General features: G+C 32.9%; 1 non-coding gene across 1 annotated transcript; it reads right to left on the minus strand.

The window, feature by feature from the left end:
- Nucleotides 1-884: 884 nt before the first annotated feature.
- On the minus strand, nucleotides 885-991 carry LOC139860739 (small nucleolar RNA R71). Its single transcript, XR_011763362.1, has one exon. It is a non-coding gene; the product is annotated as a small nucleolar RNA R71 (small nucleolar RNA).
- Nucleotides 992-24,480: the final 23,489 nt, after the last annotated feature.

Consider the following 24,480-nt stretch of genomic DNA (forward strand, 5'->3'; position numbering starts at 1 on the left):
TATTTTAAGCGATTAAATTGATAGACATCCAAATTTTCTGGTTCGTAGTAATAGTTGAATTTGTTAGTGGCGAGTTGTGGGCTTCCGATTTAAAGGGTCCTGGCTACCTGCTACATCTATTCGCTATTCGAAACGTGGGTAAAATCAGAAAAATCTATTAATTTGATAACTTATATAATTTTTATTTTTATAACTAATAGGATATTCAGTGAATGCACCGAGCAAAACGTTCACCACCTTTCATACGTTCACCACCTGTAACTCGATCAAGGCATCTAGCCAATATTGTTGCCGTTGATTTTTCTTTAGAATCATCATCTAGTCGAACAAGTTCTCCAACTCAAATTTCCAATAATCCATTTTTTGAACCCGACTTCACAACTGAGAATCCGGAGGATATTCAAGGACAATTCCAAGATCCTGAACCACTAATCATTCCTCCTGAACCACAAATAGTTAAATCAGAATCTTCTAGTGATTCGGATTCAACAAATTCAATTATGGAAGTAACGGAACCTCAAAGTATGGAAGACCGAATGAGAGCCACACGCACGGGCCAAAGTCACGCCATTAATCAGCCAGATGTTAAAGCATCAGATTTTGAAATCAAAGGACAAATCCTACACATGATCACCAATCAGTGCCAATTTGGTGGTACAACAAAAGAAGATCCAAACGAACATCTTCGAAATTTTAATAGGATTTGTAATCTATTTAAAATCCGAGAAGTTGAGGATGAAACTATTTATCTTATGTTGTTCCCATGGACTTTAAAAGGAGAAGCCAAAGATTGGTTAGAATCGTTACCTGAAGGAACGATTGACTCATGGGATATTTTAGTTGAGAAATTTCTTCAAAGATTCTTTCCGGCATCTAAAGCCGTGAGACTTCAAGGAGAAATTGCCACGTTCGTGCAAAAGCCAAATGAAACGTTATATGAGGCATGGACAAGATTCGGAAGGATGTTGAGAGGATGTCCTCAACACTGTTTAGATACTTTTCAAATAGTGCAAATCTTCTATAAAGGCGTCGACGTCGCCACACGAAAATACATCGACACAGCAGCTGGTGGTTCCATTATGAAGAAAACCGCAACCGAAGCTCACAAGATCATTGATAACACAGCATCCCACTCTCATGAGTGGCACCAAGAAAAAGATATTTTTCGTTCATCTAAAGCGGCTAGAGCCGATTCTAGCCATGACTTTGATTCCGTTTCTGCAAAAATAGATGCTTTCGAAAGACGAATGGAAAAGATGATTAAAGATATTCACGCAATACGAATCAGTTGTTAGCAATGCAGTGGACCACACTTAACGAAAGATTGTCACATCGAGCAAACGATGGAACAACGATAGAATATTTCCTATGTGAACCAAAGGCCGGGAAATAATTATCAAAATAATTATCAACGGCCAAGGCCAAACTTCAATCGAAATCAAAACATTCTTTACAATCCAAATGGACCCAACAATAACTCGTACAACCAACAAGGTCTGAATAACCAACCAACTCAAAACAACACTTTCAATCAACAAAGACCTGGCTTGTATAAACCACCACAACAAACCGAAGAGAAAAAGCCAAATCTGTAAGAAATGATGGCAAAGCTAATGGAATCTCAAACACAATTCGTTACATCTCAAACCCAAATGAATGAGAGGTTTGATCAGTCATTAAGAACTCAACAAGCTTCCATTTTAAATCTAGAAAAACATGTAGGTACTCTTGCTAGCATGATGAGTGAGAGGGAACAAGGAAAGCTACCGAGTAATACTGAAGTAAATCCTCGGAGTGAGAATGTTAACATGGTGTCAACAAATTCTGAAAAACCAGCTTCAGAAGATGGGAAGGTTTTAGATGTGAGTAACAATGAAGAAGTTACAACACCACCACCACCACCCGAGTATGTAAAGCCAGTGGTGGCACCATACAGACCACCCATCCCGTTTCCAAGAAAAGGAGTTGAGTATGAGCAAGTAATAGGTAATAAAGTTTGTAATACCTCTAGAAAGAAGAAGAAGAATAAGAAAGTACAAGAAACAAAAACCGTAAAAGTAAACCCGGTGAAGACAGTTCCACCGAAACCTCCACCCAGGTTGGGTGATCCAGGTGAATTTATTGTTCCTTGTCTACTTAGTGATTGTGTCATGTATGATGCACTAGCAGATTTAGGTGCGAGTGTGAATGTTATGCCTCTTTCATTATATAAGAGATTAGGAGTAGGTGAGTTAAGTCCAATGGAAATGAGTGTTCAACTCTTTGATCAAACCATTAGGCACCCAGTTGGAATTGCTGACAACCTACCCGTTCAAGTAGGTAATTTAACCTTTCTAGTCGAATTTATTGTCATTGACATAGAAGAGGACCCAAACATTCCTCTAATTTTAGGTCGACCATTCTTAGCGTCCACCAGGGCGTTATTTGATGTAAGAGAGGGTAGAATGACACTTAGTGATGGTGAAAAATCGATCACCTTTGTGAGTCAAAAGTCTAAATCTCCACCAACCAAAACCGTTGAACCAACAAAAATGATTGGTAAGAACCATGTTGTTTTACCAACTCCAACGGTAGTGTTTAGCAATAATAAAACGCCTAAGTGTGGGGAAAATGAAGTAACACCTAATGATGACCTGATACAAAGAACCCCGTTGTTGATACGAAATTAAATGATCCCGTTATTAATAGTTCAATGAAGAAACTTATTAAACGAATTCGCGATGCTAGAACCAAGGGGAACTTTAAGTTATGTAACTGTTTAGTATCCAATCTGTCGCCTAAAGAAAAGGCGAAATTAGTTGAATTTGTGGATATTACACAAGAATCCGACCAATGGCTTAAAGCAAAAGTCACAGATATGCAAGTTGATTATGGTCCAAGAAAAATTGACGATGAAGTTAATCACAATTTTGACACCACAGCTACCTAAGTGTGGGGAGATTCAAAATGTTCTAAAAAGAAAATGCTGTCTAGAGTTAGTTGTTCTGTTCTCGTATAGTACCGAGAATGGAATCCAATTGGTCTTTTCCACTAGCAGACACTAAAGAACTAGTTTTCTCCCCCCATTCTGATTTTTTTTTTTTTGTTTTATAGGTTTTATATGAAATTAATATGCTTTTTAAATTTAAGTTTTGTGTGATTTTAAAAACAAAAATTTACTTTATTTAATTAAGTTTAAAAAAAATGATTTCTAAAATTCGTCGTGAGTTAAACACTAGGTCATTGAACCGAAATTGCTTTACCTGAGGGCGGGACGACAAATTTTGTTATCATTATTTTTAATTTTATTGATTTAAAGTATGCCAAAAAAAATATTAGATTTTATAAATTTTTGAAAGTGGGGTGTGACGACCCGGAAATTTCCGACTAAATTTAAACTTTATCTTTATATTATTCTGACACGATAAGCAATGTTTGTTAAGTTAAATCTCAAGGATTTTAAACTATGTTTATACATTCATTTAAACCTCGACCAAATTCCAATGATTCACGAACCATTAAATTAACATATATGAATATGTATGTATATGTGTATATGTTATAAATTGAAAATATCAACAAAGTATTTAAAAGTATAATGCTTTATATGAACGTATTTGTTTCAATATGATTATCGACGAAATTAAAAAATATATATATATATTAAATGATTAAATTAGCAGAAACATTGAATTATGATTACAAGTCTCTGTTGAGAGGTCCACTATGATTTGAGAAATCTATTCCTCTTAACGATATTGGGAATAATTTGTAAAGCTATTTATAAATAAAAATAAAAAGTGTCATTTACGAAAGTTAGACAAAAGCTAGTGGAGAATTGGTTTCCATAATATTCTATTAATCTATTTTCAAACGTACAAAAACGTTTTCAGTTTAAAAAGAACTTTATTATTAAAACGTATATAACTTTTATAAATATCTAGAATCACTTTTGACAACTCATTACTTAACCAGTATAATAAATATAACGATATTTATATTTTATTTCGTTAAATATATATAACGATTTAAATTAATATTATATATATTTATACGCGTATTATACATACATAGTTTTTATACTTTTACTATACTTTAACTTTACCTTTACTTTACTTTTACTTTACTTTAACTTTAATAATTCACTTTAATAATTCATACTTTAATAATTCACTTTAATAATTCATACTTTAATAATTCACTTTAATAATTCATACTTTAATAATTCACTTTAATAATTCATACTTTAATAATTTACTTTAATAATTCATACTTTAATAATTCATACTTTAATAATTCATACTTTAATAATTCATACTTTAATAATTCAATTTAATAATTCAAAAATCTATTATAAATAGAATTCAATAGGTTTCATTATTTCATAGAAACTTAAAAATATATTTCTCTAAACTCTCTCAATTGATTTACATATATATATATATATATATATATATATATATATATATATATATATATATATATATATATATATATATATATATATATATATATATATATATATATATATATATTTGCTCTGTATTATTTCAAGATATTATTAGTATACATAAAATATTACGACGGAGTGATGTCCGAGTGATTTCAAAATAGTTTTTTTGAATGAGTCGAAGCTAAGGAAATTATGGGTTATAGCTATGGAGGTGATGGGTATGGTTCATGATTATGCTCGTGAGGTCAATCTAGTGTTTATCATCTCCGTTGCGTCTACGTACTTTCTTGCAATATTGAATCTCAATATTGATACGTGAGTACTCATAACTTAACTTTTATATATCAATAGTGTATCTCTGACTAGTGCTCGAGTATATAGGATTATGCATACATGTACATTCGATATTGTCCTTAGATAGGTTTGTTGAATCCTGAATTAGATACATATGCTACTGAGATAGGGTATATGATATGCATGTCATTGGAAAGCTAGCGAAAAATTAAGAACTTTTCATTTAGATATCGAATGGTTTCGATGAACGGATTTGAAGTTATAGTCAACTGAATTTTAGTATTATTGTTAAAATGATTATTATTACTATCGTCGTTATTATTTTAATAGAAATATCATTGTTATTATAAAATATCATTATTACTATTATGTTAGTATTATCATTTTATCATAATAACATTTTTAGTAAATATAAATATTGTTATTTTTTTTATAGAATAATAATAATTATTATTACAAAATAATATAACTTTTACTTATTATTATTATGATCAATATTATTTTATCAAATAAATAGGGGATACAAAGATATTTTTCACCACGCGTAATATAATTACATTAATAATACTTATCACTATAGTTTTAAGATATTAAATGAACTTTATAAATTTTACTACTTAAGATATATATAAAAGTATATTTTATCATATATAAACGTTAATATAAATTTTTATTAATAAATGACTTTTATTATTATAAAATCTAATAAATATATTTAAATATATAAAACGACTATAGTTAAGTTATATAATAAACACGTATAAATTTTAGAAGTCATTTTGGGTCAAGTTGACTTTTGTTGACTTTTGCATATTAGTCTCGAGCATTAGGATTGTGGTACACTATGACTTGACCAAAAATTGTTAGACAAATATTGACCAACATATAAATATATATAATTAATATAGGTTCGTGAATCCGAGGCCAACCTTGCACTTGTTAAATGACGTTATATGTATTTTTACTACGAAATACAGTATGGTGAGTTTCATTTGCTCCCTTTTTAATTGCTTTTGCAATATATATTTTTGGGCTGAGAATACATGCGCTGTTTTATAAATGTTTTACGAAGTAGGCACAAGTACTAAAACTAATTCTATGTGGGTTTAAACCAGAAATATACCCTTAGCTTGGTAACATTAAACTACTTGTCTATGTACGGTAGGCGCGAATCCTAAAGATAGATCTATTGGGCCTGACAAACCCCATCCTGACTATGGGATGCTTTAGTACTTCGAGGTTATTTTAAACACACCTGATCTGGTGTACTTCAGAGGGTAAAACATGAATGTTAAGGCTTGTTACCGGGTGCCTACAATTTATAGAATACTCTTATACACTTGCGAGTGTACATATATTTATAAACGGAAATCTTGTGGTCTATTAATATATTGAAATGATTGTTATGATAAACCTATGAACTCACCAACCTTTTGATTGACACTTTAAAGCATGTTTATTCTCAGGTATTAAAGAAATCTTCTGCTGTGCATTAGCTCATTTTAAGGATATTACTTGGAGTCATTCATGGCATATTTTGAAAGACGTTGCATTCGAGTCATTGAGTTCATCAAGATTATTATTATGTCAATTATAGTTGGATGTATTATGAAATGGTGTGCATGCCGTCAACTTTCGTTGTAAAGAAAGTTTGTCTTTTAAAAACGAATGCAATGTTTGTAAAATGTATCATATAGAGGTCAAAATACCTCGCGATGTAATCAACTATTGTGAATCGTTTATAATGTATATGAACAGGTCCTTTTAGTTGGTATCAGAGCGGTGGTCTTAGCGAACCAGGTCTGCATTAGTGTGTCTAACTGATAATCGTTAGGATGCATTAATGAGCCTGGACTTCGACCGTGTCTGCATGTCAAAAGTTTTGCTTATCATTTCTAGTCGGAAATCATCTGCTTATCATCCATAGGAAATTACCTGCTTATCATTATTAGTCTAGACACGTCTTGCTACATTAATTGCATGAGTAGTGTATAGACAAAATTCATATCTTAGCGTATCTGCTAAATCATATCTTATCGTATCTGTTACTTTAAACTTTGCCTGACATATCCCGCAAATTCCTCCGTAATCTATGAAATCTTTTGATCTCTATATATAGATATCCTATGTAAATAGAATACCACCCGATAGCCGAAAAATCATTTTTATATCTAAAATCCTTTATCCAATCGTACGAAATGGAATTTGTCATCAGTTCAAGTCCCTCGAATTCCGATATGGAAACCCACTCAAGCTCCGAAAGCAGTGTGACCGGAATGGATCAACCAATTAGCCATCATCTATTCTGGATGAATTGGGGATAGGTTCGTAGCCTCCTCAATAATTGGAGACAAGAAGAAGGTGATCCCTTCCATCCACCACATTGCCCTCTTGGCGATGAACCTGAAGCACTTACCGGCGAACCGGTCCGAAACACCATTTTCTCTCTCATTTTCAGAGTATCTCGTCACGATTATATACTACATCAAATTCTAGATTTTATTTATCCGCTCGTCCGAACCGACAATCACCCCGGTGTAATAGAAGAAGTCAACGAGCTTCGCGCTCGAGTAGTGGCTTTAGAGAATATGGTGCAAGGGTTACAAACACCAACAAATAACGAAGTATTAATTCATAATTTCAATTTTATTGAATAAATACTCCGTAAAAGTTATGTAATTTCTAAAGTCTTTAGGGATTATTCAGTTCTAGTTTCAACCGTAAATCAAATGAGTTTAATTTAATATTAACTCATTAAATCTATGTTACATCTGAAGAAAATATGCACATATATATTTTCATAAAGACTGTAATAAAATTCTGTTGTACAAAATATTAATTGTGAAATTTTTTTTTAACGGGTAGGTAATACCCGAGAGATATATAAATTCACAATTAATATATTACATTTTTCGAATCTGATTAAGCAAATCATCAACTATACTCCTAAAATCTCACAACAATATACATTCTTGTATAGAAATCAAAACAATCATTCTCACCCAAATTTGATTACGCATTCTGATTTTGACAAATCAAAATCCAAGTCATGATTTAACAGAAGACATCACTCTTAGATTCCTACATCTTTCAAAGCTATACTTTGACTTCAAAACCGTGTTAGAACATCATATGTATATTAACGATTACAAACTGTGTTCAAACTCTTCGAAGTTTTCGAAGACACTTCAAACAATGAACAATCGAGATGATGATCCAACCACATATTACCCACATTTATGTACCTAAAAAGCTCTCGAAGCCAAAGTCATAGTTCGACGCGTATCCGTGTCAGACCCTTTGGCATTTATTAGCTAAAATGACTTTTCAATTCCTTTTCAAAGTAGACAGTTTTGTCACAGCTCCAGCAAGTCAACTTCGACTTTTCAGTCGGACTAGTCTTATTATAACCTCGATAGATACGTTGCCCTTTCGTCATCGTTACTGGGGACCTTCATATCTCGCCACCTTAGCAATAAACTTACCAACAACTTCAATTATCTTTGACTTTTCGAAAAATCATTATATTTATTGAAATCACATCATTTACTCATTCGCATCTTGTAACGAGAATTGTCATACGAATCATCGAAAAACAGTAACCAGTATTTTGAAATCTCGCAGCATGTCTACGCCAACAGTTATATGTGTACGTAAAACGTCTATCTCCTGGACTTACATACTTTGAATGTGAAGTTCTGAAAAATAATTTTGAACTGCAAACTAGTTCTTGAAATGCTGACGAAGCATCAAAAACTGTAAACGATCTTAATAGTAAAAAGTTTGATGACAAAGAATAGTAAGGTGGTAAAGCTGAGAAAAAGAGAAGGTTTGGAACTGGAAAACGGATTGAACAGACTATGAAGGAGGCTGTGGACAAATCACAAAGACTAAATCTGCCTTCAAAGAATCCAAATGATTCAGTGCCTGCTAAAGTCATTAACGAATACCTTACTCTTTATTCTAAACCTTTACAGACAAATCTTCATCATCATCCATCAATATTAGAAATTCTAAGATATTATCATATCTTTCATTATAAATATCCGCGATATTTCTGAAGATATTTTCACAACTAATCTTATCTGAAGTCATTTATCTCTTTGCGCTATCAGTGTTACATCATATAAGAAACTATTAGTTTCTATATTCTATAAACTTTCGAGTTTAAATTATGAATGTTTTAAAGTAGTGTTGGGAACTGAAGCATGAGTTAGTATAATATAATGACACTTGATCAACGTGATTATATTACAGTAAGTCGTGCTGGGTTTCTAATGGGACATGACGATTCACAGACCATGCCGTCATCATGTTCCATGTTACACGACTCTTGTATTCTATTTAATCTCTAAAAATATCAAGAATATATTTTCTTGATGATTCGGTCTTTTCAGGGTATTCTGGTAAATTAACAAATCAAGATAGTGCCATTACCATTTCCTTCTTAGAACATTAACTATGTTCATTCTGAAATTCATATCTGCGAATACTGGACATTACAAACGTTGCTTAATCGCAAGAAGAAGAAACGAAAGGACAAAACTCCAAAATAGAAATTGGAGTATAAATCGCAGCAAATAGAAGGGAGCATTAACTGTGGATGTCAATGATTATAGAAGACAAAAGCAAGGGCTTTGAAATATAAGGGAAGATATAAAACCCAACAACCACCCAAAAATTATAAACCGTATATATCGATGCATATAGCAATATAAAGACAAGGAAGAACTAAAAACACTATAAAACCGAGAGTATAGTAGAAGTAAATAGATTCTTCCGGAGGCAGATGAAAAAGAAGAACGACAGATATGAAAGTGAGGAGTATATCGAGAATCAGTACTGGATAAAGCATATTGACAAATACTTTAAAATATGAGTTGAGAGAGAAAGAATAGAAGGTGTGAGTTGTAAGGAAACGAAGGAGGTGGATTTATAGTGAAATACCCGACAGAGAAATCAAGATGGATTATCGTATTAATTCGAAGAGAATCATAATCTCCTTAATCACCGAAGCATCAAATCCAACATAGATTACAAAGATTTTCTTTAAATTCGGAGATCAATTGTGATGACGTCAAAAGATATGACGAATCACTATAATCTTATTTCCTTCATTTACGATAACTTCCCTCATACGCTTTGAGTAATCGAATTATTTTATCCATACTTCTTAGACATGATAAAACTTCATAATCGTCATAATAACATTCTCATTGTTAGCCATAACGACCTCTATCAAATTTCGGGGACGAAATTTCTTTAACGGGTAGGTACTGTGACGACCCGGAAATTTCCGACTAAATTTAAACTTTATCTTTATATTATTCTGACACGATAAGCAATGTTTGTTAAGTTAAATCTCAAGGATTTTAAACTATGTTTATACATTCATTTAAACCTCGACCAAATTCCAATGATTCACGAACCATTAAATTAACATATATGAATATGTATGTATATGTGTATATGTTATAAATTGAAAATATCAACAAAGTATTTAAAAGTATAATGCTTTATATGAACGTATTTGTTTCAATATGATTATCGACGAAATTAAAAAAAAAATATATATATTAAATGATTGAATTATCAGAAACATTGAATTATGATTACAAGTCTCTGTTGAGAGGTCCACTATGATTTGAGAAATCTATTCCTCTTAACGATATTGGGAATAATTTGTAAAGCTATTTATAAATAAAAATAAAAAGTGTCATTTACGAAAGTTAGACAAAAGCTAGTGGAGAATTGGTTTCCATAATATTCTATTAATCTATTTTCAAACGTATAAAAACGTTTTCAGTTTAAAAAGAACTTTATTATTAAAACGTATATAACTTTTATAAATATCTAGAATCACTTTTGACAACTCATTACTTAACCAGTATAATAAATATAACGATATTTATATTTTATTTCATTAAATATATATAACGATTTAAATTAATATTATATATATTTATACACGTATTATACATACATAGTTTTTATACTTTTACTATACTTTAACTTTACCTTTACTTTACTTTTACTTTACTTTAACTTTAATAATTCACTTTAATAATTCATACTTTAATAATTCACTTTAATAATTCATACTTTAATAATTCATACTTTAATAATTCACTTTAATAATTCATACTTTAATAATTCACTTTAATAATTCACTTTAATAATTCATACTTTAATAATTCATACTTTAATAATTCAATTTAATAATTCAAAAATCTATTATAAATAGAATTCAATAGGTTTCATTATTTCATAGAAACTTAAAAATATATTTCTCTAAACTCTCTCAATCGATTTATATATATATATATATATATATATATATATATATATATATATATATATATATATATATATATATATATATATATATTTGCTTTGTATTATTTCAAGATATTATTAGTATACATAAAATATTACGACGGAGTGATGTCCGAGTGATTTCAAAATAGTTTTTTTGAATGAGTCGAAGCTAAGGAAATTATGGGTTATAGCTATGGAGGTGATGGGTATGGTTCATGGGTATGCTCGTGAGGTCAATCTAGTGTTTATCATCTCCGTTGCGTCTACGTACTTTCCTGCAATATTGAATCTCAATATTGATACGTGAGCACTCATAACTTAACTTTTATATATCAATAGTGTATCCCTGACTAGTGCTCGAGTATATAGGATTATGCATACATGTACATTCGATATTGTCCTTAGATAGGTTTGTTGAATCCTGAATTAGATACATATGCTACTGAGATAGGGTATATGATATGCATGTCATTGGAAAGCTAGCGAAAAATTAAGAACTTTTCATTTAGATATCAAATGGTTTCGATGAACGGATTTGAAGTTATAGTCAACTGAATTTTAGTATTATTGTTAAAATGATTATTATTACTATCGTCGTTATTATTTTAATAGAAATATCATTGTTATTATAAAATATCATTATTACTATTATGTTAGTATTATCATTTTATCATAATAACATTTTTAGTAAATATAAATATTGTTATTTTTTTATAGAATAATAATAATTATTATTACAAAATAATACAACTTTTACTTATTATTATTATGATCAATATTATTTTATCAAATAAATAGGGGATACAAAGATATTTTTCACCACGCGTAATATAATTACATTAATAATACTTACCACTATAGTTTTAATATATTAAATGAACTTTATAAATTTTACTACTTAAGATATATAAAAGTATATTTTATCATATATAAACGTTAATATAAATTTTTATTAATAAATGACTTTTATTATTATAAAATCTAATAAATATATTTAAATATATAAAACGACTATAGTTAAGTTATATAATAAACACGTATAAATTTTAGAAGTCATTTTGGGTCAAGTTGACTTTTGTTGACTTTTGCATATTAGTCTCGAGCATTAGGATTGTGGTACACTATGACTTGACCAAAAATTGTTAGACAAATATTGACCAACATATAAATATATATAATTAATATAGGTTCGTGAATCCGAGGCCAACCTTGCACTTGTTAAATAACGTTATATGTATTTTTACTACGAAATACAGTATGGTGAGTTTCATTTGCTCCCTTTTTAATTGCTTTTGCAATATATATTTTTGGGCTGAGAATACATGCGCTGTTTTATAAATGTTTTACGAAGTAGGCACAAGTACTAAAACTAATTCTATGTGGGTTTAAACCAGAAATATACCCTTAGCTTGGTAACATTAAACTACTTGTCTATGTACGGTAGGCGCGAATCCTAAAGATAGATCTATTGGGCCTGACAAACCCCATCCTGACTATGGGATACTTTAGTACTTCGAGGTTATTTTAAACACACCTGATCTGGTGTACTTCAGAGGGTAAAACATGAATGTTAAGGCTTGTTACCGGGTGCCTACAATTTATAGAATACTCTTATACACTTGCGAGTGTACATATATTTATAAACGGAAATCTTGTGGTCTATTAATATATTGAAATGATTGTTATGATAAACCTATGAACTCACCAACCTTTTGGTTGACACTTTAAAGCATGTTTATTCTCAGGTATTAAAGAAATATTCCGCTGTGCATTAGCTCATTTTAAGGATATTACTTGGAGTCATTCATGGCATATTTTGAAAGACGTTGCATTCGAGTCATTGAGTTCATCAAGATTATTATTATGTCAATTATAGTTGGATGTATTATGAAATGGTGTGCATGCCGTCAACTTTCGTTGTAAAGAAAGTTTGTCTTTTAAAAATGAATGCAATGTTTGTAAAATGTATCATATAGAGGTCAAAATACCTCGCGATGTAATCAACTATTGTGAATCGTTTATAATGTATATGAACGGGTCCTTTCATGGGGTAATATACCAAACTTCCAAAATATGTATATATGTTTGTAGTTTATCTTATGTACAAAACAGGGTAAAACAACGCACTTTCAAAGACTGTCATTAAGTTCAGCAAAAGATACTAATTTTGACGACAAGACGCTAAATATCAAATGTGAAATAACAACAATATGTTTGCAAACTCGGTAATTTTAATCATTTTTCTACACTAATCACCCTCATGAATTTAAATTTTTACTGATATCTTGCAAATGAGGGCATTGCAAGATCTCAAGTGTGGGGAAGGGTTATAAATTCTCTCGGGTTTACACTTGGTTTAATTGCCAAATTTTGTGAAAATTTGAAAAATTTTCAACTAAATGAATTCAAAATCATGTTTATACATATTTATGAACGATAAAATTAGGTGTTAATGCCGAAATTATTGTTACCTTGGAAAGGACTTAAATTGAGAAACAACCCAAAATGCTTGAATTCATTTAAAATGGAATAGAGGGGAATAAAAAGGCAAAGAAAGAAATAAATAAAAGCTGAGTGTGGGAAGAATTCACCAAGTTCTTTAAAATATATATCACATATCTGTACAAGCTTATTGCAGGTACTTTTGTTTTGGACTAAACTAGTCAGTTTTACCCGATTTACTGTAATATATTCGAAAGAAAGATGGATCTACACGATGAATCAATTCCATCATTAAAAGGAAGTAAAGTCTTCCGAAAAAGACACGCACTTCTTGATTTAGGTCAAGAAGTTGTCGTCCAGACTAGCTGTAGGTTGACGAAAAATCTAGAAAAATCATCTCTAAAATCAGCAGGAAATCCACGGACCTCAGCATCAAAAAGGGTCGCCATGTGGTCAGACTTATCCTAACCATGAGAGGATCTGTCTCGTAAAATGGGGAGGGCACCGTGCAAATTAGCTTGATAAGACTAATGAATCAGACCCCCAGTAAGGATAATCTTCTTAAAGATTAGAAATCAGCTTTTAAGCCTGATATTACTCAATCCTTGAGATTGACTTTAAAGATTTAGAATTACAAACTCATGGAATTTGATGATATCTAAACTCGAACTTGAACGAGAAAATATTTTGATCAAATTACAAACCGATTTGTTTTCTGAAAACCTATTTTCAATGCGTTCATTACCATTGAACGTAAAATCCTGAGAATTCACCGAAATTCATTAGGTCACCTGAACCAAATCAGGTGTCAACTGTAAGAACGGTGGTTGCATAGCATGGTCGAAGACAGGACCTTGTGCCAGACCAGAAAAATCATAGGATGATCTTTACTATTGCTCCTACAAAGGATAGTAATAGCATCCGATACGTTTTAAACGATGAACAAATGCATGTCATTAGACATTGCCTTAACAATTTCTTGTTCATCGCTTTCCTTTACAACCGGATGGTAGTTTACCGAAAGGTAATATACGGGACAAGTAAACTGGACGTGTTGCTTTCCTAATACAAGGTTAGCAAGTGGGTGACACAAAACCGTAAAGTTTTGAGCTAAAATTTTAAAATCCAAAACCCACAAAACCCACAATAACATTTTGCAACACCGGTGAAGGGTTATTCCGAAAAACTTATCTAGGATAAAAACTAGTTTGAATTTTCAAAAGATCAAATGTTTTCATAAAGATCCAATTTCCTAACGGATCTAAATTTTTATAGTCATGTGAGACTGTAAATCACATCGTTACTATCATTGTTCATACCGCCGTATTGAAATCACTGATGTACAAAGTGTGAAGAATAAAGAAGTGATTCAAGTATGTTTTTATTTCAAGACTATATTGCTTGAGGACAAGCAACGCTCAAGTGTGGGAATATTGATAATGCTAAAAATGAACACATATTTCATAGCATTATCCCTCAAGAAAGACAAGATTTTAGTTGCAATTGTTCTATTTACAAGTGATATTCGTTTAAATAATAAAAGGTGAAGACAAAATACAGATTCGACGATTTGAAGACGCAAATGACCAAAAAGCTAAAAAGTACAAAGTACAATCCAAGTGGTTCAATATATTGATGAGAAACGTCTAAAAATTATAAACGTACAAGCCGCAAAACGCAAAGTACAAGATATTAAATTATACGAAAAGGCGTTCGAAAATCCGGAACCGAGACATGAACCAACTTTCAACGCTCGACGCAACGGAGCTAAAAGTACAAGTCAACTATGCACAAGAATATAATATAATATTTAAATAATTCATAATAAGAAAATAATAAATAATAAAAAGTTGTTAATTGAGCATAGTTAAGGGGTCATAAGTGAAAATTTCAAATCAACATTTGCCTATAAAACGAGACTACGGAGAATGAAGAAAGATACACCTTTTTCCAATCTTCTTTCTCTATATATGTAATTTATATATATATTTATAATTATAATTTTAATTTAATTTTAATAATAATTGAGTTATTGTACAAAATGTTTTACGGGTTTTAAAGTCGGAACTCTGTCCGTGTAACACTACGCGATTATTCACCACTGTAAGCTATGTTCTTCCTTTTTAAATTAATGTCTCGTAACTAAGTTATTATTATGCTTATTTGAGCCGAAGTAATCGTGATGTTGGACTAGATATTAAGATGGGGTTATTGGATTTTGTACCATAATTGGGGTTTGGACAAAAGACCGACACTTGTGAAAATTGGACTATTGACTATTAATAGATGGGGGGGTATTGTCTAATTGAGTGACAACTCATTGGAGTCTGTCGAACCTATCTTCAAATTAATTAACCTAATAATTAGTAATGATTATGGTTGTCCTATTTAGTGACGTTCATATGGAATCTGTTATAATCATTTAATTAATCAATTGGGTTGGGTAATTGATTATTCATTCTGATCAAGTGGATGAATTAATATTCATAAACTAATTAAAATAGGGGTGGATTACATACAGTGATAACTGGTGTAATTGTTGACAGAAGTAATAACTGCGTCACAGTTTAAATCCTTAATCAGTTGGAATATTTGACTTCGGGTATAAGGGTAATTTGACGAGGACACTCGCACTTTATATTTATGACTGATGGACTATTATGGACAAAAACCAGATAGACGTATCAAATAAACCAGGACAAAGGACAATTAACCCATGGTAATAAATTAAAATCAAAACGTCAAACATCATGATTACGGAAGTTTAAATAAGCATAATCCTTTTATTTCATATTCTATCGCAATTTTATTTATTGTTATTTTATTTATCGTCATTTATTTATTTTACGCACTTTAATTATTGCCATTTATCTTTACGCTTAAAAATATAAAATCAACAAACCGGTCATTAAACGGTAAAAACCCCCAAAGTTACCTATAATTACTATATATCACTAAATCTAGTTTAACTACTTAATTAACTAATTTGACCTAGTAAGACACCCAATAATAGTGTCCACGGATTGACCTCCCGGACTTTACCTTAGCTATATTATTACACGATAGGTATACTTGCCTTTTGTGTTTTAGTTTAATTTAGGTGATTTCCTGTAGTAAATAAATATAAAACTGATAGCAGTTTCATACACACCTTAGAGAACACATCAATTAACCTCTTAACGTGTTAGATATTTTGTGATAGATGTCTACCTCTAGTACAAATCCCATCGACTCACCTAATAATAATGAAGAGTCGAATATATATTGGGAAGATTCACAAATTCCCGAAGATGAACCGGAAGAGGAGGAACCGGAAGAAGAGGAACCGGAAGATGAGGAACCGGAAGAAGAGGAACTGGAAGAAGAGATTCCGGAGGGGGAAATATTAGGAACCACAGAAAAATAGATAAATAAAAGAAAATCCTCAACCAATGACCAAAGTTAATAATGGTCAATGGTGTTTCCGCCAAGGAAGCAAAATATTGGGAAAATTACCAATTTTCTGATGAATCGGATTCCGATGAGGATTCCGATGATGTTATAGAAATTACCTCGACCCAATTTGAAAAAGCAAAAGAAAATAATAAGGGAAAGGGCATCAAAATAGAGAAACCTAATTCCAACCCCGATGAATTTTATATGTATCGTCAACACCCGTATTTCTTAAGTTGTAACAATAACCCGGGAACCTCTATGCCACCAGGTTTTTCTAAACCATTTGTGAAAACAACGGCTCGTATTAGAGGAACATCATATATCCCTAGGAAATTAGCGAAACGAACCAAGTCCGAAGAGGAAGAAACGAGTGAGTCAGAATAAAGAGTTGTAATAATGTTGTGTAATATATGTATTGTAGTGTGCTTGTATTTTCATTTTATATGTAAAAATTGCTTGTATTGTTTGTTAATTATCTTTTACGAATCTAATCCTCGTCTATTTTACAGTATAAAAACACACAATGGACGTTAAGGATAGACAACCGAATATTTTAGAAGACCTACCCGGGGACATGATTGATGAAATCTTATCTAAAGTCGGTCAGAATTCGTCGGCACAATTATTTACAGCAAAATTAGTTTGTAGAACATTTGAAGAACGTTTCAGGCATGCCTTAGTTTATAAAAGGCTTTCATTTGAAAGATGGGGTATATCACATTGGGGACACCGTAAGTCACGCCGTGTTTTCTTTAAAGCGTTAAATGCGTGGAACCCAAATGCAATTTTACGCTACGGGTTAAGAACCTATTTTGACTCAACATATCCCAACGTAGGACTTTGTGAGGTAGAAAGAGCTTCTTACATGAAACATAAAAAGCATGTTATGCTTACGGGTTAGTGATGTTCGCTTCTCACCAAAGTGAGAAAAAGAACATCGGATTACAACTTTTAAATAAAACCATCCCACAAGTGACGGATTCAGTAGTTGGGGTGAGAAACAAGGTTTTTAGATTATTACGGAGCTGTTGGAAATTACGAAACCCTTGTCCCTTTGACGACATTACAACATGCTGTCTTGTCAACGGCCACAACGGTTATGTTCCACAAGACCAAGGATGAGAAGTAGTCTTAGTAAAACTAGAATGCATGACTTGTTTCTGGACTTATGAATTACGTGTTTTTATTGCCTTTGCTGAACGACTTGCGTATTAACTAGGATTGTTGTCACAACTATTTTGTATTAAAGTTATTGTGTGCTATATTTCATGCTATATGTATAATAGCGGTATTGTAACTTTGTAAAATATTGTATAAAAGTTTGAACGCGAAATATTATTATAATCAGTTTTTCATATAGAATTGTAGTAGTTGAATTGTATGTTAGCTACTAAGTATGAACTTAACGGGTAGGTACTACCCGAATTAAAAATTATAAAATGCTAATATGAAGAAAAAGCTTTTATAAATAAGTTCATATTATGCTATGAAATACTATTGACTACTCTTAAAATTCTATATGATTAACTCAATTCTTTTGGCTATTTTTGAAGGAAATGGCACCGACTACTCGTCAGAATTTGAATATGAGCGAGGAAGATTTCCGTGCATTCCTTGCCGCAAACATAGCCGCAGTTCAGGCTGCGATGCAAAACAACAACAATAACTCTGGGTCTAGCAGTGGAGTTAACTCCACAGGAAACCGTGAGGATGCTCCTACAAGGCTTTCACTGCCTGTAAACCTCTAGAATTTGATGGAACTGAAGGACCAGTCGGACTGAAACGATGGACCGAGAAGGTCGAATCTGTGTTTGCTATAAGCAAATGTGTCGAAGAAGACAGGGTTAAGTACGCCACGCATACCTTCACAGGTACTGCGTTAACATGGTGGAACACCTACCTCGAACAGGTGGGACAAGATGATGCTTACGCACTACCGTGGCCATCATTCAAGCACCTGATGAATGAGCAGTATTGTCCCAGAAACGAAGTCAATAAGCTCAAGACAGAGCTTAGAGAATTACGAGCTCAAGGATTCGATATTACCACATACGAACGACGATTCACAGAGTTGTGTTTATTGTGTCCAAGAGTGTTCGAAGATGAAGAAGAGCAGATCGATGCGTTTGTAAAAGGGTTACCAGAGAGCATTTAGGAGGATGTGAGTGCGAGTGCGTCTACCTCAATGCAAAAGGCAAGTCGAATGGCTCATAAACTTATAAATTAGATCGAGGGGAGGATTAAAGAGCAGGCGGCCGAGGAGGTCAAAATGAAACAAGTCAAGAGGAAGTGGGAAGAAAACAGTGACAAGGGTCACCAACACAACAACAGTAACTATCGCTTCAACAGTCAGCCCAACAATCACAACTACAATCGCACCATTTTTCGCAAAAACAAACGCAACAACAACCATCTCAATAACAACAACTACAACAACCGTTCCAACAACAATAACAACCACAACAACAACAATCCCAGCAATAACAACAAGGGGCAGAAACCATGCCAGAGGTGTGAAGGATACCATCCGAATGGGTTCTGCACGACATTTTGCACCAAGTGTAAGAGAAATGGTCATAGTGCGATGAAGTGTGAAGTCTACAGACCAATGACAAACAGAATTAAAAGAACAAATAATGTCGGAACAAATAATGCCGCCATTATTTGTTATGGATGTGGGAAACCGGGCCACTTCAGGACTAACTACCCGAACCAAGGGAATACTAACGGGCAAGGCGACGGAAGAGACTTCAATATTAATGCGGCAGAAGCACAGGAAGACCCGGAGCTTGTTAAAGGTACGTTTCTTATTGATGAAAAACCTGTTTATGTTTTATTTGATTCGGGTGCGGATAGAAGTTATATGAGTATAGATTTTTGTGCTAAATTGAGTTGTCCATTAACGCCTTTGGATAATAAGTTTTTACTCGAATTAGCAAACGGTAAATTTATTACAGCGGATAAAATATGTCAGAACCGAGAAATTAAATTAGTTGGCGAAACGTTTAAGATTAATTTGATACCAGTAGAGCTAGGGAGTTTCGATGTGATAATTGGCATGGATTGGTTGAAAAAGGAGAGAGCAGAGGTTGTATGTTACAAAAACGCGATTCGCATTGTACGCGAAAAAGGAAAACCCTTAATGGTGTACGGAGAAAAGAGCAACACGAAGTTAAATCTTATTAGTAGCTTGAAGGCGCAAAAACTAATAAGAAAAGGTTGCTATGTCATTTTAGCACACATCGAGGAAGTCAAAACAAAAGAAAAGAACATCAGTGATGTTCCTGTCGCAAAAGAATTTCCCGATGTATTTCCGAAAGAATTACCGGGACTACCTCCACATCGATCCGTTGAATTTCAAATAGATCTTGTACCCAGAGCTGCACCAATAGCTCGTGCTCCATACAGACTCGCACCCAGCGAAATGAAGGAATTACAAAGCTAATTACAAGAACTTTTGGAATGTGGTTTCATTCGACCAAGCACATCACCATGGGGAGCTCCTATTTTGTTTGTCAAGAAGAAAGATGGTACATTTAGATTGTGTATCGACTACCGAGAGTTGAACAAAGTTACCATCAAGAACCGTTATCCACTACCGAGAATCGACGACTTATTCGATCAACTGCAAGTTTCGTCGGTTTATTCGAAGATCGATTTACGTTCTGGGTATCATCAAATGCGGGTGAAGGAGGATGATATTCCAAAGACTGCATTTAGAACACGTTATGGTCATTATGAGTTTATGGTTATGCCGTTTAGTTTAACTAACGCACCAGCCGTGTTCATGGACCTCATGAACCGAGTGTGTGGACCATACCTTGACAAGTTTGTCATTGTTTTCATCGATGACATACTCATTTACTCTAAGAATGATCAAGAGCACGAAGAACATTTGAGAAAAGTGCTAGAGTTGCTGAGGAAAGAAAAACTGTACGCTAAGTTTTCAAAGTGTGCATTTTGGTTAGAAGAAGTTCAATTCCTCGGTCACATAGTGAACAAAGAAGGTATTCAGGTGGATCCGGCAAAGATTGAAATCGTTGAAAATTGGGAAACCCCGAAAACTCCGAAGCATATACGTTAATTTTTAGGATTGGCTGGTTACTATAGAAGATTCATCCAAGATTTTTCCAAAATAGCAAAACCCTTGACTGCATTAACGCATAAAGGGAAGAAATTTGAATGGAAGGATGAGAAGGAGAAAGCGTTTCAATTGTTGAAGAAAAAGTTAACTATGACACCTATATTGTCATTGCCTGAAGGGAATGATGATTTTGTGATATATTGTGACGCCTCAAAGCAAGGCCTCAGTTATGTATTAATGCAACGAACAAAGGTAATTGCTTATGCGTTTAGACAATTGAAGATTCATGAGCAGAATTATACGACGCATGATTTGGAATTAGGCGCGGTTGTTTTTGCATTAAAAACTTGGAGGCACTACTTATATGGGGTCAAAAGTATTATATATACCGATCACAAAAGTCTCCAACTCATATTTAATCAGAAACAACTAAACATGAGGCAGCGTAGGTGGATTGAATTGTTAAATGATTACGATTTTGAGATTCGTTACCACCCGGGAAAGGCGAATGTCGTAGCCGACGCTTTGAGTAGAAAAGACAGAGAACCTATGCGGGTAAAAGCTATGAATATAATTATTCGTACTAACCTTACTACTCAAATCAAGGAGGCGCAACAGGGAGTTTTAAAAGAGGGAAATTTGAAGAATGAAATACCCAAAGGATCAGAAAAATATCTTAATATTCGGGAAGACGGAACCCGGTATAGGGCTGGAATAATTTGGGTACCAAAATTTGGAGATGTGAGAGAAATGGTACTTTAGGAAGCACATAAAACCAGATATTCGATACATCCCGGAGCGGGGAAGATGTACAAAGATCTCAAGAAACACTTTTGGTGGCCGGGTATGAAAGCCGATATTGCTAAATACGTAGGAGAATGTTTGACTTGTTCTAAGGTCAAAGCTGAACATCAGAAACCATCAGGTCTAATTCAACAACCTGAAATCCCGGAATGGAAATGGGAAAACATTACCATGGATTTCATTACTAAATTGCCAAGGACTGCAAGTGGTTATGATACTATTTGGGTAATAGTCGATCATCTCACCAAGTCAGCACACTTTCTGCCAATGAGAGAAGATGATAAAATTTAGAAGTTAGCACGACTATACTTAAAGGAAGTTGTCTCCAGATATGGAATACCAATCTCTATTATCTCTGATATGGATGACAGATTTGTCTCAAGGTTTTGGCAAATGTTACAACAAGCATTGGGGACTCGTCTAGACATGAGTACTGCCTATCATCCACAAACTGATGGGCAAAGTGAAAGGACGATACAGACTCTTGAAGACATGCTACGAGCATGTGTTATTGATTTTGGAAACAGTTGGGATCGTCATCTACCGTTAGCAGAATTTTTCTACAACAACAGTTACCACTCGAGTATTGAGATGGCACCGTTTGAGACACTTTATGGCAGAAAGTGCAGGTCTCTGATTTGTTGGAGTGAAGTGGGGGATAGACAAATTACGAGTCCAGAAATTATCCAAGAAACTACCGAGCAAATCATTCAAATTCAACAACAGTTGAAAACCGCTCAAAGTCGACAAAAGAGCTACGCGGACAGTAAAAGAAAGGATATAGAATTTGAAATTGGTGACATGGTCATGCTTAAGGTTTCACCTTAGAAAGGCGTTGTTCGATTTGGTAAACGAGGGAAATTAAATCCGAGGTACATTGGACCATTCAAGATTATTGATCGTGTCGGACCAGTAGCTTACCAATTTGAGTTACCTCAACAACTCGCGGGTGTACATAATACCTTCCACGTCTCGAATTTGAAGAAATGCTTTCCTAAAGAAGATCTCACCATTCCATTAGACGAGATTACAATTAACAAAAAACTACAATTCATTGAAGAACCCGTCGAAATAATGGATCGTGAGGTTAAAAGACTTAAGCAAAATAAAATACCAATCATTAAGGTTCGATGGAATGCTCGTAGAGGATCCATGTTCACCTGGGAGCGTGAAGATTAAATGAAGCTGAAATACTCGCACCTATTTCCAGAAGATGCGTCAACACCTTCAATAACTTAAAATTTCGGGACGAAATTTATTTAACGGGTAGGTACTGTAGTGACCCGAACTTTTCCATGATTATATATTAAATGAAATTGATATTTACATGATTAAATGTTTTCAACATGTTAAGCAATCAAACTTGTTAAGACTTGATTATTTGAAATGAGTTTCATGTAGACAATTGACCACCCAGTTTGCCTGATGATTCACTAACATCATAACTTGTGATAATTATATAATCGTTTTATTTTTTTATGATGTAAGTTTTTATTTTATATATATATATATATATATATATATATATATATATATATATATATATATATATAAGAAGAAATACAATTAAATCAAAGATGTTCAAGTAAAACACTATTTGCTACAGTAAACACTATTTGCTACAGTGAAATACTATTGCTACAGTAAAATACTATTTGCTACAGTAAACACAATTTACTCATATTCAATCCGTATTCGTACTCGTACAATACCCAGCCTCTAGACGTATATACTATTGGTATATACACTTCAATGATCAGCTCTTAGCAGCCTTAATGAGTCACCTAAACATGTGGGAACCATCATTTGGCAACTAGCATGAAATATCTAACAAAAATACAAACTAATGGAACCTTATATTCAAGGGTAGGATCACGTTTTTCTTCACCAACCATAACACTTTCATTTTTCAACTTTCATGCATCAAACTTATCTCTCTCTTGTTCTCTCTTAATGTTCTAAGTGTTCTTCATCACCTTCATCAAAATCTAGCTCAATCTAGCTCATAAATCCTAACCTAGATCAACTTACAAAACAACTACTCAAGAACACACCAAAAACACTTTCAAGTTTACTAGCTTACTCCCAATCTTGCAAATCCATTTCAAGTGATCATCTAATCTCAAGAAATCTTTCTTATTTACAGTAAGATATCTTTCTAATTCAAGGTAATAGTCATATTCAAACTTTGATTCAATTTCTATAACTATAACAATCTTATTTCGAGTGGAAATCTTACTTGAACTTGTTTTCGTGTCATGATTCTGCTTCAAGAACTTTCAAGCCATCCAAGGATCCTTTGAAGCTAGATCTATATTTCCCATTTTTAGTAGGTTTACCTACTAAAATTAAGGTAGTAATGATGTTCATAACATCATTCGATTCATACATATAAAACCATCTTATTCGAAGATTTAAACTTGTAATCACTAGAACATAGTTTAGTTAATTCTAAACTTGTTAACATAAAGTTAATCCCTCTAACTTGACTTTTAAAATCAACTAAACACATGTTCTATATCTTTATGATATGATAACTTAATGATTTAAAACCTGGAAACACGATAAACACCGTAAAACCGGACATACGCCGTCGTAGTGAAACCGGGGGCTGTTTTGGGTTAGAAAAATAAAAACTATCTTAAACATTGAATTGAAAGTTTGTTTTCTG

This window comes from Rutidosis leptorrhynchoides, chromosome 7 (assembly GCF_046630445.1).
Source record: "Rutidosis leptorrhynchoides isolate AG116_Rl617_1_P2 chromosome 7, CSIRO_AGI_Rlap_v1, whole genome shotgun sequence".
Classification (NCBI taxonomy): domain Eukaryota; kingdom Viridiplantae; phylum Streptophyta; class Magnoliopsida; order Asterales; family Asteraceae; genus Rutidosis; species Rutidosis leptorrhynchoides.